The following is a 19,907-nucleotide window of genomic DNA, read 5'->3' on the forward strand; positions in this document are numbered from 1 at the left end:
TGTAATCCCAGCACTTTGGGAGGCCAAGGCAGGCAGATCATGAGGTCAGGAGATCGAGACCATCCTGGCTACACGGTGAAACCCTGTCTCTACTAAAAATACAAAAAAATTAGCCAGGCGTGGTGGCGGGCGCCTGTAGTCCCAGCTACCCAGGAGGCTGAGGCAGGAGAATGGTGTGAACCCGGGAGGTGGAGCTTGCAGTGAGCTGAGATTACGCCACTGCACTCCAGCCTGGGTGACAGAGCGAGACTCTATCTCAAAAAAAAAAAAAAAGAAAAAAAAGAAAAACAAAGACTAAGGAACTGTTCCAGATTAAAGACAAACGAGACTAAGACATGACAATTAAATGCAACATGTAATCTTGGATCAGATCCTAGACCAGGAAAAGGACATTAGGGAGACAATTGGTGAAATTTAAATAGAATCTGTAAATTTGATAACAGTATTTACATCAATGTTAATTTCCTGAAACTGATAATTACAACGTGGTTATGGAAGATATTATCATTTAGGGAATCTGGGTAAAGGACAAACAGGAATTCTTTCACTATTTTTGCCAACTCTTTTGTAAGTCTGAAATAATTTCAAAACAAAGCACAAAAAATCCAAAATATATACATAAACATTAATCCAATATAAGACAAACCCAATCGCAACACAGTCAAAGGAAAATATTAATACCACAATTTTCAGGGCCCTCCTGAATTTTATAGTATACCATGTTCTTTCCTCACCAAAGAATTTTTAAAAGTTTGCTCACAGGTAAGATAGGATACAAAACACACTTACGAAAAGAAAACCCCCAAACAATACCTCAGCTATTACACAAAAACAGTCATACATATGAAAACTATATTCCCAATCCACTTAGATTGGTATAAGAACCCTCAAAACTCAAAGTAACAGAGGTAACATTGTATAACTGTTAATATACTTAAACAGTATCTGACACACGCTTATACCATATATTTTGTAAAGCTGTTCATTATCAAATTAACCCAAAGTGTTCACAGACTGAGAAAAATATCCCTACGTTCACTTTCGAGCTCACCAGCACTGCTAGTGCCAAGCTTGCCTATCTTACAATCTGGTTTGCTTGTATTCAGGTCCACTTGTAGAGCCCTTTCCACCTGAGTTACGTTAGATGTCTCTAGATGAGCTGGACTCCTGATTTGGGCTCTGCGGTACATGGTTTTTCGAAGACAGCCTCAGGAATTCTTCCATGCTTCCCTGCAATCCACTTTTTCCACTAAAAAGTAGAGACTATTTTCCTATCCCTTAAATCTGGTTTGGACTTGCGATTTGCTTTGACTAATAGAATGTGGCTGAAGTGACATTATACACTTTGAGGGTTGTGCAGCTGCCACACCATGAAGAAGCCCATAATGAAAAATGAGGAGAAAGAGGCCCAGCTGTCCCCAGTAAGCCAGGTTCCCAGCAGACCCCACCAGCTAACTATTGCAACATGAATGAGTCCAGGTAAAAGCAGGTAAGGTGCTACTCAGCCAACATACAGAATCATGAGAAATAATAAATTGTTAAAGACACAAAGCTTTGTTTTTTTGTTGTTGTTGTTTCTTTTTTTTTACACAGCAACAGATAACTAAAGTGAAAACTGGTGTTACTGGTGCTGTAATAACAAAAACTGAAAACATGGCATTAGCTCTGGGGCCTAGGCAGTGGGGAGGCTATTAGTGGAGGCTGACAAAGCAGTGAGGAGACTGCTACTGGAGGCTGGAGAGAGGGTTATGTTGCATAATGAAAGCACAAACTAACAAGAATGTGTTAACTTGAAAACTAGAAAACATGCTTAACAAATGTGGAGCTGGCTAAGATTTCTAGGTAGAATGCTGAAAGAGCCAACTGAGTTTTGTTTTTTTCCAAAAAAATATTTTTATATAATTATCTATAATAAATAATACAGACATCCCTTATGCCCTTTTCCCCAGTTTCTCCCAATGGCAACACATTGCAAAACTATATTACAGTATCACAACCAGGACACTGACAGTAATACAGTCAAGAAGGAGATTATTTCCATCACCAGAAGTACTCCTCATGCTGCCCTTTAATAGCAATGCCCATTTCCACTCCCTCCTTAATCAGCAGCAACCACTAATCCATTCTCTATTGCTATAATTGTCATTTAAAGAATATTATACAAATGAAAATATGCAATATATAAAACCTTTGGGGATTGGCTTTTTTCACTCAGAATCATTTACTGAAGATTTATGGAGGCTATCGTATCAATAATTTGTTCCTTTTTACTGTTGAATGCTATTCTATGGTATGGCTGTATCATTATTTGTTTAATCATTTGCCTACTCAAAGACAACTGGTTATTTTCCGTCTTTGACTATTATATAATTATAGCATATTTTTTCATTAATAGCAAAAAGTAGAAACAACCCAAACATCTATCAACTGACAAACACATGGTATTTTGTCATATGGTAATCCAGAAAGTGGAATATTATATGGCAATAGAAGGAAATGGAATACTGATATGTGCTTCAACATGGATGAACCTTGAAACATTGTAAGTGAAAGAAGCTAGTCACCAAGGACCACATATTGCATGACTCCATTTATATGAAATGTTTAGAAGAGACAAATCTATAGAGGTAGAAAACAGATTAATGGCTGCCTAGCACTATGGGAAAATGAGGAGTGGCTGCTAATGAGATTTATTTTTGGAGTGATGAACATGTTCTAAAATTATTGTGGTGATAGTTGTACAACTCTGTGACTACATTAAAAACCACTGAATTGTATAGTTTATATGGGCAAATTGCATGGTATTTGAATTATCTCCATAAAACTGTTATTTTAAAAATCCAACCTGAGAAGCTACTGACCACCTTGCAAGCTTGGGAATGGGGACTATCTTGTAGTCCTCACAATGGAAGAGAACTCCATAAATGGGGGCTGAATTAAGTTACTTTACTATATCACAACTCCTTCCAAATAAATCTGGTTTGCATTATTTCTAGGCTGGGAATAGTAAAAACAATCTTTTGAAAAGAAGTTATTACTTACAAAAAATCTTTCCAAACTTAAAATTCTTGGCAGTTTGAACAGCTTTCTTTAGAATAAGCAAAGAGATGGCTGTACTTTCAAGTACCAGACCTATTGTTCCACACTTAAAAGAATAATCAAAGATATGCCAAGACCACAAAGCAGCATATTTGGTTAAAAAACAAAACAACAAAGGCTATTTTAGTTTTTCTTGATGAAAGTTATTATGAAATTTTAAAGTTATTTGAAGTTCTAGAAAACAACTTAGACCCTACACAAACTATGACAAGCTACTATCCTTAGATCACTAGTGAAATTTTCTTCATTTTAAGTTCTAAAAGACATGAGCTACTTTTAAATGCTAGCCAAAATTTTATATACAACTGACATGGAAATTGACAGATCTGAAAACTTGAAGCAGAAATAGATAAAAATGAAGAAAAATGGGAGAAAAACCCAAATGAACCAGGCATTGAGCAGCACTGAGTAATACAGATGGCACTAAGTGCGCAAATGGAGAAAAATTTAATTATCCCACAAAGCACTAGGCTCTTATTCCTAAAAAGTTATTGATTTTATATGAGCTTCTCTTGAAATATTTCAGACTAGATTCAATGATCACTTTTTACAGATGAGAGAAAACTATACTCAGTGGTGTTGAGTGACTTTTCTAAAGTTACGTTGCTCAAATATCATATTATAAAATCATAATAATGATGTTTATTAGCATTACCATGTCATCCAGATTGCCCCATAATCAAAATTTACTCCTTCAATGAAATATAAGAAAGAAAACAGACCCATCACACCATGTTTATGTATGTATTTTATAAATACCATCCACTGAGAGGAACAGGCTATTAAGAAGAGCTAAAATTCTAGTGCTTGTAATAGACTTTTAATAGTCCATTTGCCTAGCATGCACAGAAAAATAGATGTACAAGTGGGGTAGTTGTATAATGGTGATTTATTTGACCTAAATACCAAAGGGACAAGTTTTAAGTAACTATGTCATTAAATATTAAAAAGTACTCACTACCATTTTATCAATACAGTAGTAGTTCCCCTCCTTAACTACAGTTTCAGTTACCTGTGGTCAACCACTGTTCAAAAATAGGTGAATATAGTACAAGAACATTTTGAGATAGAGGGAAAGAAAGACCACATTCACATAACTGTATTTTTCATACATACACACACACCCCCACACATCATAAAGACACTTGGTATCTTTGCCATTGGTACTTAGCAAAACATATAAATAAGATGCATAAAGACAAAGAGTATTAGGAGATGGGCAGACCAAGAAGCTCAATGAGCAGGCAGATAAATGGTATAACAAAATATCATGGAACATTCCACACAACTTTGAGTTCCAAACAAAAAGGAACTACATGCAAGGTACGGACCACTAAATTGGCTCAAGTCCATCTGAAAAGGAGACTACGTTGGCTATTGATCAGTATATAGGAAGTCTTAACTCTTTACCTGACAGATGACCACTATGACTTAATTAGAAGCTATTAACAAAATGACATTGATTGTGCTCTGGGTAATAATAAATTGTATTTAAGTTTCACTTTAATATAATTTAGCATCATATTAAAAGAGTTGAGGGCTGTATTATGAAACAAAACAAACCTCAGAAAAAGATTCTGTTGGGACCTAAAGAGTTAAGTATAATACACCAACTGAAATGAGTGGTAATAGAAATTGGTCTAATATAGATACTAAATAGAAATGCATGTATACATAAACATGCCTAAACTACAAAATCAGTAATTTAATGAAACATTTTAAAGCAATCACAGAATTCCAGGTACTATGCTCTACACAGATTATCTCATTTAACATCCTTTACAACTCTGGCCAGGTGTGGTGGCTCACGCTGGTAATCCCAGCACTTTGGGAGGCCAAGGTGGGTGGATTACTTGAGGTCAGGAGTTGGAGACCAGCCTGGCAAACATGGTGAAACCCCATCTCTACTAAAAATGCAAAAATTAGCTGGGCATGGTGGCATGTGTCTGTAATCCTAGCTACTCAGAGGCTGGGGCAGGAGAATTGCTTGAACCCAAGAGGTGGAGGCTGCAATAAGCCAAGATTGCACCACTGCACTCCAGCATGGGTGACAGAGTGACACTCTGTCTCCCCAACCTCCAAGAAAAATCCTTCACAACTCTGAAAAGGCAACCAGTATCCCCAACTTTATAGATAAGAAAACTGAGGGGTTTTTTTTTCCAGTTTAAAAAATAAATTGTATTTATTTAAAGTATACAACATAATGTTTCCCCACCTCTTTTATGTTAGGTTCAGGGGGTACATGTGCAGGTCCGTTACATAGGTAAATTGTACGGCATTGGGGTTTGGAGTACAAATCATCTCATAAGCCAAGTAAGTGAGCGGAGGACCTGATAGGCAGTTTTTCCGCCTTCACGCTCCTCCTACCTTCCCATTCAAGTAGGCCCGGTGTCTATTGTTCCCACCTTTGTGTCCATGTGTATTCAATGTTTAGTTACCATTATAGGTGAGAACATGCAGTATTTGGTTTTCTGTTCCTGTGTTAATTTGCTTAGGGTAATGGCCTCCATCTGCATCCATGTTGCTGCAAAGGACATGATTTCATGTTTTGTTATGGCTGCATAGTATTCCAAGATATATATGTACCAAATTTTCTTCATCAGACCACTGTTATGGACATCTAGGTGGTTGATTCCATGTCTTTGCTATCATGGATAGTGCTGCAATGAACATACTTGTGCTTGTGTCTTTTTGGTAGAATAATTTATATTCCTTTGGGTATATACCCAGTAAATGGGATTGCTGGGTCGAATGGTAGTTCCGTTTTAAATTCTGTGAGAAGCCTCCTGCTTTCCACAGTGGCTGGACAGCAGTGTGTAAGTGTTCCCTTTTCTCCACAACCTTGCCAACATCTGTTATTTTCTGACATTTGAATAACAGTCATCCTGACTGGTATGAGAAGGTATCTCCCTGTGGTTTTGATTTGCACTTCTCTGATGATTAGTGATGTTGAGCATTTTTCCATATGCATGTTGATTGTGTCTATGTCTTCTGAGAAGTGGATGTTCATGTCCTTTGACTATTTTCTTACGGGGTTGTTTACCTGTTGGGTTAAGTTCCTCATAAACTCTGGATATTACACCTTTGTTGGATGCATAGTTTGTAAATATTTTCTACCATTCTGCAGGTTGTCTGTTTTCTATGTTGATAGTTTCTTTTGCCGTGCAGAAGGCTCTTTAATTATGTCATACTAGTTTATTTTTGTTTTTTGCAATTGCTTTTGGAGACTTCATCATGAAATCCAGGTTTTCTCCTAGAGTTTATAGTTTTAGGTCTCACATGTAAGTCTTTGATCCACCTTGAGTTGAATTTTGTATATGGTGAAAGGAAAAGGTCCAGTTTCAATCTTCTGCATATGATGGCTAGTCAATTATCCCAGCACCATTTATTGAATAGGGAATCCTTTCCCCATTGCTTGTTATTGTTGACTTTGTCAAAGATCAGATGGTTGTAGGTGTGTGGCTTTATTTCTGGGTTATCTAACCTGTTCCATTGGTCTATGTGTCTGTTTTTGAACCAGTACCAGGCTTTTAGTTACTGTAGCCTTGTAGTATAAAAACTGAGGTTTAATAAATTTGTCTCAGATTACCAAAGGTTCTTCACAAGTAAGGAAATTACTCATGGTTATAGATCTTAACAGGTATGGTGGAGTTAGCCAAAAAAGATGAGATGGCTCAAAGGACTATCATTTCCTAGAGATATATCCAGCCATTAGATCACTGACTTTATTGGGGGGCGGGGGGGCTGAAAATATTATATGATCACAATACTCAACACCAAAGTGGAAATAGTAAATATTCTGAAAGTAGCAATAAAATTTGCACGAAGTCTTCCATGGCTATCAAACCTACACATGTGGAAACCTACCTAACTCTCTGGCCTGCTGCTGGAATTGTCAGATTGATCTATATTATTCTTAAATTCCTGAATCCCCTTTTTGTTCTTTTGAAATGACTTCTGTTATCTTTAAAACTAAATTCTAAACATCAATATGAAGTCCAGGAAACAATAAATCTATAGTTGTTTAGTAAAAGTTAGGACTGAGCCTTAGTTTAAAATCCAACTTAAAGTCAAGGGAAAAAAACTCCACAACAATAACAAAATGAAATAAAATAGTAACAGCAACCCACTGTGGTACTAAATGTTCTGTACTTAATGGAAGCTGATGTCTGACTAAGCAGTCATTCAAAAAAGATAAAATAAGTGTCAAATGGAGGCCACAGCTAAGAGGGTGTTTCAGTTTCAAATTTTGTTTTATAAATAAAAATATAATATGAATTAATATAAACTCTTAGCAAACATGAGTCTGCTTGTGATTGGAACAAAGCAGTTAGATGTAGTCATAACACACACATTGTTCACAATGTAAATGCAGAACAGTAAGTAAAAAAATGTCAAGTAGGGGCTGGGCATGGTGGCTCACACCTGTAATCCCAGCACTTTGGAAGGCCAAGGCAGGCGGACTGCCTGAGCTCAGGAGTTCAAGACAAGCCTTGGCAACATGGTGAAACCCCATCTCTACTAAAAATACAAAACATTAGCTGGGCGTGGTGATACATACCTATAGTCCCAGCTACTTGGGAGGCCAAAGCATGAGAATCGCTTGAATCCAGGAGGTGAAGGTTGCAGTGAGCTGAGATCACGCCACTGCACTACAGCCTGGGTGACGGAGCGAGACTCTGTCTGTCCCCCCGCCCCCCCAAAAAAAAAGTCAAGTAGGTCCTTGTTATGTCAATATAATCATTCAACAGGGTGATTCAAAGACTAAAGACAGAGTTGGACAATGCTGAGGATCAATCTAACCTCTGTGTCACTAACGATGAAGGATATTTTATTGATCTACGTTACCTGTTACAAGGAACAGTGAGGAAAACAGATTTCTGTACTTGAGGTGATGGTGGGGGCTGGGAGAGGAAGAGAGGCAGTTACTTGCTTAGACATTGGTAGAGGTGAAAATAACATTCATTGGTAACTTGAAATAAAAATCTTTATTATAATTAGGTCAAATTTACCAATTACAACGGCCATACAAGGGGCAGGGTTACAAAGTTGAAAACATGTACAGAAAGTTCAGAGAAAGTATTTCTTCAAGTCCAAACTCAATCATTAGTCATTATCTAACATTAACTTGAATTGTTCCCAAAATAAACCATTTGGAAAAGTAAATATGAAACATTTTATACATATTATAATATATATTATAAACATATATCATATGTACACATGTGTGTACATATATATATATTTTTTCCTATGAAATGAGTAAAACAACCACAGAAAGGCAATCCCTCAAGTATCTTACAGAACCCAAAGACACATGGCCTTGGTGTGCCTTTACTCTCCTTTCTACAAAATATGATGAACATTCTATATATATTCCCTTAGTCACCATTTGTCTTCAACATGGAGTTTTGGAAAATGGTTGAGAAACAAAAGAAGGGTTCCCCACCCCACATCCCAACCCCTTCCTTAAAGAAAGCTGACAGAGACTAGTGGATTGATTACTTGGATGTGCGTCTCAGACATTTAGTTTCTGTTGAGTTCCCTCCTATTAGAGAAAATTTTAAAACTGAGATCCAGGAAACTATCCAGAACTTGACAGCTCATGATAAACGAGAGGTTTTAAAAAGAGGAATCACTAGAAATTATTTTTAAATAAACACTCATTGCTCTCAATTTCAGGAGATACCTTAAGTCTCTGACTCTTCTTTGGTAGTCTTTCTAGGCAAAAAGCTTTTTTATTTTTATTTTTATTTTTTAAAGAAACATCAACTCTCATATACTGCATACCCACTCTACAAATCTCAGTGGACCTTTTCTAAAATGAATATTCAAATACAAATAATATAAGAAATTTAACTTCCCCAAATTCCAATCTTACATCTACCTATTTCACAAGCTGAAATTAGATTTTAACTGAAGAAATGCAAATAATCCAACAAAGCTTATTATTAAAAATGAGCTGAGTCTGCAAAATATGCACTGAAAAAGCTAGTCTAGGAAACGGATTTGTTACCATGGACTCTATTTCTGTGTTCCATTCCTAATACAGTCATTGTGACATGCCACGGTGGGGGAAAGGGAGGGATGGAAAGGCATAAAAAAATGAGACAAAGTTCCTTATTTTAAAAATTGGAGGAAAATACACAAAAAAATATTAAAGAACCACAGGGCATAATTACCAAGAGTTCATTTTGATCTACTATTTCAGATATTCAAGCTAAAGACTTTTGGCTTTCATAACTTATAAAATACAGCTGCAAAAGTCAATCCAAAAACTGTAGGTAACTCAACACACTGCAACTGCAAAGCAGTCTGATTTGAAGGAGGAGTTTCTGCCTTCAGATTTTGGCTGCTAAGGAACATTTCAAGATCATCACAACTTGATCTGTTTTCTTTATGAAACGCCTAATATTGTGCCATGAAAATGCATCTTATTAAGCACAGATAACGGTACTTGAAAATTACTTTCAAAAATACTTTTTGGTTATAACCTGCCACTTCAGCAATTGGTTAATGGTTTTAAGTGGAAGTTCACGAAAAGAGATTTTTATCAATCTCAGAAATCTGTTTCTCAAAATGGATGTGTCAAAAACTGGCTTTTTCAAATGAATCATCTTTTAAATCTAAAGACTGACATTCAGCCATACTACCATACTATAGTGGTTGAATAGTGTCTTCCCTAAAAATTCATGTCCCCAGAAACTCACAATGTGGCCTATTTAAAAATAGGGTTTGTAGATCAAATTAAGATGAGATCATACTGGATTAGGGTGAGTCCTAAATCCAACGACTAGTATCTTTATAAGAGGAAAGTGAGAGAGATTTGGACAACATAACAGAAAAGACACACAGGAAGAAAAAAGCCCTGTGATAACAGGACAGGGATTGAAATGCTGCAGCACAAGCCCAGGGACCAAGCTGCAAGCTGGGAACCATGAGAAGCCCAGGGAGGGGCATGGAATAGATTTTTCCCTCAGACCCCTCAGAACGAACCAATCCTGCCAACACCTTGATTTTGGACCTCTGGCCTCCAGAACTGTAAGAGAATAGATCTGTTGTTTTTAGCCACCGGGATTACAATACTTTGTTACAGCAGTTCTAGGAAACTAAAACATACACTGTTCCAAAGGAATTTCCATCCTAATATCTATTTTTGAAAGCATTTTACCATCAACAGTGTGAATAGATAGCACACCTTTGCAGAATCAATGTCAGCTCTTCAGAAATAACAAATCATCAAAACACTAACCTGAACAAGACATCTGATATACATAAGTACAATGCAACATTCTGGTTTTCCACAACGGCATGTGGAAACCCTGTCAGTCAGTGTTTCCAAGGAAATCTAAAGCAAGAAAAATATGAACATTCTTGTCACATCAAATGAACAAACATTTCTTTGTAAAAGTGAAGATTCATAATGAAGGCCAACCACAAATTAAAGATGCAGCAGGCTGTACTGCTTCCATCATAGCAGAAACACTGTTAACGCAGTTATTAAATCATAAAATACTATGGAATATATTTTCACTTAAGCAAGGGTGGACTTAAAAGCCACTTGCTCAGGGCCAGGTGTGGTAACTCATGCCTGTAATCCCAGCAATTTGAGAGGCCAAGGCAGGTGGATCACTTGAGGTCAGGAGTTCAAGACCAGCCTGGCCAACATCTCTACTAAACTCCATCCCTATTAAAAATACAAAAATTAGCCAGGCGTGGTGGTGGGTGCCTGTAATCCCAGTTACTTGGAAGGCTGAGGCAGGAGAATTGCTGGAACCTGGGAGGCAGAGGTTGCAGTGAGCTGAGCTGGCGTGCCACTGCACTCCAGCCTGGGTGACAAAGCCAGACTCAGTCTCAAAAAAATAAAATAAAAAAAGCCACTTTCTAAGGCGAGTGGGTTTCTTGCCATGTGTACATACATGCTGCATTTCTGCTATTCTACTCACATTGGAGACTGCTGAACCAACACCTTGCAGGTTCATGCCAGGCTCTGGGACCCTTGGATTATGAGAAACCCTAAGAAACTAGTTCAGCATCTCAGCATCAAGTCAGTCTTGCAGTTGTTCCCACTCTGATGTTCTGACACTGATGTAAAGAACTATCTGAGACTAAGTAATCTATAAAGAGGTTTAATTTACCACAGTTCAACAGGCTATACAGGAAGCTTGGCTGGAGTGGCCTCAGGAAACCTACAATCACGGCAGAAGGGTGAAGGGGAAGCAAGCATGTCTTCGCATGGTGGCAGGAGAGCAAGCGAGCGAAAGAGGAGATGCTACATACACACTTTGAACCAACAAGATCTTGTGAGAACTCTATCACGAGACAGCACTAAGGAGATGGTACTAAACCATTAGAAACAACCCTCATGATCCAATCAACTCCTGCCAGACCCCACCTCCAATACTTGGAATCACAATTTAATATGAGATTTGGGTAAGGACACAAATCCAAACCATATCAAGCCTGTTTTTTGTTGTTGTTTTGGAGATGGAGTCTCACTCTGTCCCCAGGCTGAAGTGCAGTGGCATGATCTCGGCTCACTGCAACCTCTACCTTCTGGGTTCAAGCGATTCTCCTGCCTCAGCCTCCTGAGCAGCTGGGACTACAGGCACGTGCCACCATGCCCAGCTAATTTTTGTATATTTAGTAGAGATGAGGTTTCACTCTGTTGGCCAGGATGGTCTCGATCTCCTGACCTCGTGATCCGCCCACCTCGGCCTCCCAAAGTGCTAGAATTACAGGCGTGAGCTACTGCGCCCACAATTTTTCTTTTTCTTTTTGTTTCTTAGACGGAGTTTCGCTCTGTCACCCAGGCTGGAGTGCGATGGTGCGATCTCGGCTTACTGAAACCTCCGCCTCCCAGGTTCAAGCGATTCTCGTGCTTCCGCTGTCCTAGTAGCTGGGATTACAGGCTTGTAACACCACGCCCAGCTAATTTTGTATTTTTAGTACAGAAGGGGTTTCTCCATGTTAGTCAGGCTGGACTCGAACTCCCGACCTCAGGTGATCTGCCCGCCTCGGCCTCCCTAAGCGCTGGGATTACAGGTGTGAGCCACCATGCCCGGCCCAAGTCTGTTTCTTAATCTTTAAACTCTGAGCCACTCCACTCACTCTCAAGCAGCCTAATTCACTTTCTTGTTTCTCTATCAGGTAACTTCAAATACTTTTACAATTGAAGGTCTATGCCTGAACCCTAGGACCCACGTCTCAGTCTTAGACCCTTCTATCATTTGCCACTGTTCCCTGAGGTCACCTGATAGCTCACATCTTTGCATATGGCAGTAGATCTCTGATGCCATGCAGATCTCCCTGGTACTGATTGGATCTGGACTTCTACCAATCACCACCCTTTACCAAAAATTCCCTGTCCCTAAACTGCCTATGTGCTACCACTTTGACACCTACTGAATCTCACTCATATTGACTTTTCACATACCTGGACTCATTCCTATTGAGAGGTGACAGCATGCTGGCAGTCCTCACAGCCCTCACTCGCTCTCGGGGCCTCCTCTGCCTGGGCTCCCACTTTGGCGGCACTTAAGGAGCCCTTCAGCCCACTGCTGCACTGTGGGAGCCCCTTTCTGGGCTGGCCAAGGCCGGAGCCTGCTTCCGCAGCTTGCAGGGAGGTGTAGAGGGAGAGGAGCGAGTGGGAATCGGGGCTGTGAGTGGCACTTGCGGGCCAGCTGGAGTTCTGGGTGAGCTGGGCTTGGCAGGCCCCACACTTGGAGCAGCCGGCCCGGGCAACGAGGGGCTCAGCACCCAGGCCAGCGGCTGCAGAGGGTGTACTGGGTCCCCCAGCAGTGCCAGCCCGCCGGCGCTGCACTCGATTTCTCACCGGGCCTTAGCTGTCTTCGCGGGGGGCAGGGCTTGGGACCTGCAGCCCACCATGCCTGAGCCCCCCACCCCCTCCGTGGGCTCCTGTGTGGCCCGAGCCTCCCCGATGAGTGCCACCCCCTGCTACACAGCGCCCAGTCCCATCAACCACCCAAGGGCTGAGGGGTACAGGCGCACGGCATGGGACTGGCAGGCAGCTCCACCTGCAGCCCCGGTGCGGGATCCACTGGGTGAAGCCAGCTGGGCTCCTGAGTCTGGTGGGGACGTGGAGAACCTTTATGTCTAGCTCAGGGATTATAAATACACCAATCAGCACCCTGTGTCTAGCTCAGGGTTTGTGAATGCACCAATCGACACTCTGTATCTAGCTACTCTGGTGGGGCCTTGGAGAACCTTTATGTCTAGCTCAGGGATTGTAAATACACCAATTGGCACTCTGTATCTAGCTCAAGGTTTGTAAACACACCAATCAGCACCCTGTGTCTAGCTCAGGGTTTGTGAATGCACCAATCGACACTCTGTAGCTACTCTGGTGGGGACTTGGAGAACCTTTGTGTTGACACTCTGTATCTAGCTAATTTAGTGGGGATGTGGAGAACCTTTGTGTCTAGCTCAGGGATTGTAAACACACCAACCAGCACCCTGTGTCTAGCTCAGGGTTTGTGAATGCACCACTCGACACTCTAGCTACTCTGGTGGGGACTTGGAGAACCTTTGTGTCCATACTCTGTATCTAGCTAATCTAGTGGGGACGTGGAGAACCTTTGTGTCTAGCTCAGGGATTGCAAACGCACCAATCAGTGCCCTGCCAAAACAGACCACTTTGCTCTACCAATCAGCAGGATGTGGGTGGGGCCAGATAAGAGAATAAAAGCAGGCTGCCCGAGCCAGCAGTGGCAACGCGCTCGGGTCCCCTTCCACACTGTGGAAGCTTTGTTCTTTTGCTGTTTGCAATAAATCTTGCTACTGCTCACTCTTTGGGTCCACACTGCTTTTATGAGCTGTAACACTCACCGCGAAGGTCTACAGCTTCACTCCTGAGCCAGCAAGACCACGAACCCAGCAGAAGGAAGAAAACTCCGAACACATCCGAACATCAGAAGTTCGGAACAAACTCCAGACGCGCCACCTTAAGAGCTGTAACACTCACCGCGAGGGTCCGCGGCTTCATTCTTGAAGTCAGTGAGACCAAGAACCCACCAATTCCGGACACACTATTGCCCATTTCTGGGAATCTGCTCCTGACTGTTTACCTGGATTCCAGTCAGTAAAATCCCCTGGGTATTCACCAAATTAAATCTTCAACAAAGTGTAATCTAAACTATAATTATGAACTTCAGAAAAAGTTCTCTAGATCCTGGTCTCCAGATTATATATGCCCCATTATTTCATTTTGAACTGTGTTGGACATTAACTGCCATGCAAGCTTGTGGGTGCATTTAAAGAGGTCTAGGCTCTGTCCTGATAAAACAGGATTTAGCTTTGAAAAGTAGGCCTAGTTGATATGAATAAGAATTCTAAAAATGTACGCATACATTGATATGTTATGACACCAAACTAATTCATATCAAAAAAAGGGGGGGGGAATTAAAATTATTTCTAACATGAAGAAACTGGAAATAATGAGAAGATAAAGAGACAACAACCCAAGTCTCCAGTCCACTGCTAGAAACTGAACTCTCAATAAAAAATGAGAAAATCTGGCAAAAGACCTGAGAAGTCTAATATCAAATTCAGGAAAAAGAGATAATTAACTATTTAATTTATGGAGGAAAGTTTATCAAAAACAAAAGAAATGCAGACTTTAAAACAACGAAGAATAACTTTCATACCTTTTTTAGGGTTGTAGAGAAACAACATTGCTTTGTAAATACAACTAAGAACTCTTCCAACAAGAGGAGTTTTTCCCTGATATTACCTAATGAGAGCAAAAAGAGGAATAGTATCCTTAGAATTTAAAGGTGTTAGAGCTTAAAAGGATGTAAGATATTATCAAATCTTATTCTACCTCATTTCTCATATGGAGAAAGGTATAACAGATACTAAGAGAGAGAGTGACGTGTCCCAAGTCCCTCAATTTATCTTACCCAATACTTTTCACTTTATCTAGATTAGAATGAGATACATAAGACTGTAGACCATATGATCTGTTCATATAAGAAAAATTTAAAACATGAACTGCACTTAGAAATTTATTTAACTAAAGATTTTGGTAAGCACAATTTTAAGCACATTTCAGGTGCTACTGTACATTAAATAAACTGTTAACTTTTATTTTTAAAAAGCCAGGTAATGCCTCATGTTACAATTTCTTGATTTTAAGGGGTTTGTAGGTATTTGCTCATGATTAATATACAAAACATTTTGTTGGTGTTATTTCCATAAGAATCTAAAACAATTTTTACTATTTTAAAATAGAGAGTGCTTTTCTTTCAAGCTTTCATGGTAATTCACCAGGAAGAGTAAACTTCATGACTCAGCTTTTTGTGCCCACTCACACATGCCTGAAAGGTCCACTGAAATTGCTTGCTATATTTTAAATTCCAGCTTGAAGTAGGACTCTTGTTTTTCTGAGGCTCACAAAGACTAGACTCACAGCTTAGTTCTATAGTGTCTATTTAGCTGGACTTAAAGCCTACATCAAGTACTTTATTGTCAAATAAAAAGCTATCTATGAGGAGCTTAGTAACTTAAGTAGCTCTCCAGAGTTTGGTAAATATTTTGTGTCTACTTTTGATCTCTATTGTCTAGGAAAGGTTCTGTCAAGTTGTAAAGTGCTAGAAAGTGTTATTTTAAACCTTTAAAAGGTAGTAAGAGTACTACAACCCTGGGATCCTTGGTTGCAACAAAGAAGCACAAAGCCAACTACTATAGTTTTCCAAAAACACCATTTCCTCAGTCCCTCCCCCAAGGAAATAAAAAAGCATCCAGGAAGTCCCATCTTTAAAGAATACTTAGCTATCAGCCTGGGGCTTCTAAAATTCAGGCCCTGAAAAAACGATAGGAAAGACTTCAAAGTCTATCCCTATTAGGTTTAGAGGGAAATGACTCTTCCTAAAAAAAAAGCCATCCCCCTGATTGTTGCTTTGCTCACTATACTTCTTTTTCTTTTTTCTTTCTTTTTTTTTTTTGAGACAGAGTCTTGCTCTGTCACCCATGCTGGAGTGCAGTGGCATGATCTCGGCTCACTGCAAGCTCCGCCTCCCGGGTTCACTCCATTCTCCTGCCTCAGCCTCCTGAGTAGCTGGGACTACAGGTGCCCACCACTATGCCTGGCTAATTTTTTGTATTTTTAGTAGAGACGGGGTTTCACCGTGTTAGCCAGGATGCTCACCGTATCTTATACACTTGGACTGTTTTCCCCTCTCATCTCCATCCATCCATCCAGTATTTGTCTATACTTTGAATTCTTATTCAAAAGCCAACCCCTTCCATAGTGACTTTCCTAAGTTCCTCCATCTTAGCTCTCCCCGCAACCTTAGTGTTAAAAGCACTTTGTCATAGTCTGTATTGCCTTTTAATTATTTGAGTATGTCCGTTGGCTCCAAGTAACTGGGTCAATATTTTTTCCTTTCTTTACTGTCCACTTAGAGTTACTCAATAAGGGTTTATTAACTCACTGAGGTGAGTAAGGCTCTTGACTCATAATACCCCCATTCTCTACTTGTCTTAGAATAAACCAGGACAGGGAATCTAGAGCAAACTCTGAAAACTGGGCTATTCATGGTTTGATAAGACTGGCCAAGTATCCAAGATGGTTGAGGTAATGAATATTGTGACCTGAATATGAAATGTCTTATGAGAAGAGCATTATCTGTATCTGGAAATACTTAAAATAAGTAAATACATACATAAAAAGAGCAATTTCTAAAAATCTATATTTACCGCCATGTTTTGAGACCAGGTACAAATAATGATACAAAAATGTTATCTTCAAACACCAAAGAAACTACTGATCCAATCAATCAGCAAATGCTAATTCAGGTGTTAGGAAAAGGCTATAACGACTATTTAAGGCACAGCTCTGATTCCTGCCCTTAAGGACTTTCCAGTTTATTAATAATTGTGGAGAGAAGTAAACCAAATAAGCTAACTCGTAAGACAGTTTAATGTTTTATAGAACTTGAATTTGTGGCTTCCAAAACTCAAAATAGGTCTTTAAATGGACATTTTTCATACCCAAAAGGTATGTTTAAAATAATTCATTCTCATCTAAGGACAGGAAGTGTGTAGAGAGTAAGCTAAGCCTGCAAAAGGTCATAACCACTATTAAAGCATTTTTTTTCTGATCTTTTTAACTGTCATGACTTTTATGCTCAACAGTTACTGATGGTCAAATGTATTCTGAAGCTCAGCCAAAGCTTTTTTTTTTTTTTTAAGAGTGATACTCAAAACAAAGCAAATATTGGCTTAGTCATGACACTTGTTGTTCTAAAACGTTAATAGCCTATTGTTCACTGTGGTTGTCTCAGCAAGATAATACATTGAAAAACAGCATTTCCTGATAGGAAGTGAATTCCCACTGTGTGTCACAGGACCCTAGCCAAATGCTGGGCTCCAAAAGAGAAACAGCAGTGCCTTCTGGGACTGCGTAACAGACCAGGGTAATGAGACTTCCCCCTCTCTCGTTTAAAATCTCTGTTTCAGCTCAAACTACAATCTATTTGACTGACTTTGCTACCATAGGACTGTTTTCCTAAAATGGCTTCAAATGCTTTAGACAAAGTTTGTTCAACATCCTGTAGACAGCAGCATCCTGTATATTTCTAACTATGAAGAATTTCCTTAGTTATATATGCCACAATGGATGGGGTAATTTGACAAAGAAGCCATCAGGATGTATCTTCAAAACAGTGTGTGACCATTTTCAAGCGTGGTTTCATGTAAGCAATTGTTAAAAAATCGTAATATGTGAAGCACAATAATTGCAACAGATTTTCATACATCAGATACGTTTTAGTAGACAAAAATTTAGGCTCAATTAGTTAGTCCAAGCACCACAGCATTACTTAGAGTTCAATTAGTTAGAAACTGATGTCACCAGCAGAGCCTCATACAGAAGAGTGTGCCTCCAAAGTAACTGACACTGTACTAAGACATTAAGACCTCCTTTTTAAACACTGAAAACATACTTTTCATCTATTTTCACAGATTCGAATTTAAATAATTTTTTTTTTTTGCCAAGTTCCAATCACCAGTGGATATGAGAAAGCTCCAACAACGCAAGAAACAGGAGCAGTTGTCATTTTAGAGGATTCTAAGCAAGACTGTCTCAGTTACCTAGGTACTCCCAGCATTTAATTCAGTGCTTGGCTGCTAGAAGGTCTTCGATACATTTTGCTAAGTGGAATTGTATGTCAAAAAATGTGTATGAAAATTAACAAGGAATACTAATAATTATCTAGCATTATTTGAATAATAAATAATGTCTCAGATTCTCAGATTATAGAAAAGTATATTCAAGGTATATTAAGCCTTCTGCCAAGAAACTAAGGTAACCACCACACAAACATACAAACTCTCCTACCTTCTGGCCAAGAAAATGTCTTTTATCTTCCAGTTGTAATCACACAAACTAAATGAAGTCCTTACATCATTTTATCTTTAGAACAGCTGTCATTTGATTGAATTATGAAACTAAAACTGTGAAACAGGCAATGCTACCCAATGCTAAATATCCTATGTGTGATGCAGCAAAAATACTGCTTTTGTTACTTTATAACTTTGCCATGTAACTTTGTAACTCTTCCGGCAGGATATAGTTCACCTCTAAAGCAGCTTCCTCAGCATCAAATCTGAAAACTTTAGTTAAATAATGTCAGTTTTAGCATTTAACGAAACAAGGAGATGGATTAAAGGGCTAGAATGTGCAAACAGTTTAAACAAGAAACCTGAAGCCAAGTTTCAAAGCCCTAGGATTACTTCTGAATGGTCGGACTCACTGAAAATTATAAGGATCCATTTTAAAAACAAACATAACCTCACAATCTTCTTCCTCAAGTATTCAAGCTTGATAAAAAGGATTTGCTTTTAATTCTGGAATGGGTTTTATACTTTTGAAATTGACTTTTTAGAAAAGGATAGTTTACGTAAAATATAGAATGATATTCAACTTTCCTTTTTTACATTCTTAAACTTTAAATAGCTTAGGCCATATGGAAGGTCAAATAAATTACAGACCACACAATATATACAAAAGATGTTTTTAATTTAAATACGAGAAACGTCATATAATTTGGGTTATCCAGTTTAAATCAATATTCCAACAAAAATACTACATAAATATGGAAGTTGGATGGGACATTAAAACTCATCTATTTCAATCTCTCATTTTATAGATGGTAAAACTGAGCATTCAAGGAGGTCAGGTGACCCACCCCAATACCACACCCAAGTTACCCAACTTTGAACCCAATGTTCTTTCACTGCTCTGAGGAGAAATGACTTCCTCCCGGGGCAGTTCTTACCCGCCCCCCCGCCCCAACCCATGAATGCCTGGGATAGTGCGGCCTACTTTTGGAGCCCTAGTCTGATAAATAGAAGTTGGTGAGGGAATTTTCTATTTCCACACAGCACTATTATACCTTCCCTATAGTACCCGAGTTCTGGGTTCTATCCCAAAATGGAGGTAGGAGAAGACTGATAGCGTAAGTACGTCTGATGGAGAGGGGATGGGAACAAACTTGGAAATGATCCAAATATCCATCAAAGGAGAAATAACTGAGTTACAGTACATCCATCCACACAATAAAGTACTATAAAGCCATTAAAAAGAATGAAGTAGGCTGGGTGCAGTGGCTCATGCCTGCAATCCCAGCACTCTGGGAGGCTGAGGCAGGTGGATCACTTGAGGTCAGGAGTTTTGAGACCAGCCCGGCCAACATGGTGAAACCCCATCTCTACTAAAAATACAACAATTAGCCGAGCTGTAATCCCAGCTACTCAGGAGGCTAAGGCAGGAGAATCCCTTGAAC

The 19,907-nt window shown here is 39.3% G+C and overlaps 1 protein-coding gene across 8 annotated transcripts in view; it reads right to left on the minus strand.

Annotated features, from left to right (window-relative positions):
- ADD3 (adducin 3) overlaps window positions 1-19,907 on the minus strand; it is a 174,116-nt gene that overhangs the window by 37,664 nt on the left and 116,545 nt on the right. Inside the window, exon 1 of one of the 8 annotated variants that reach the window (XM_030807300.1) lies at window positions 10,352-10,371. The exons of the other annotated variants lie outside the window; for them this stretch is intronic. The gene's annotated coding sequence lies outside the window, so the exon portion shown is untranslated. Of the gene's footprint in view, window positions 1-10,351; window positions 10,372-19,907 lie in introns of those variants that run through there. 8 annotated transcript variants of the gene reach the window in all.

This window comes from Nomascus leucogenys, chromosome 3, assembly GCF_006542625.1.
Source record: "Nomascus leucogenys isolate Asia chromosome 3, Asia_NLE_v1, whole genome shotgun sequence".
Lineage (NCBI taxonomy): Eukaryota > Metazoa > Chordata > Mammalia > Primates > Hylobatidae > Nomascus > Nomascus leucogenys.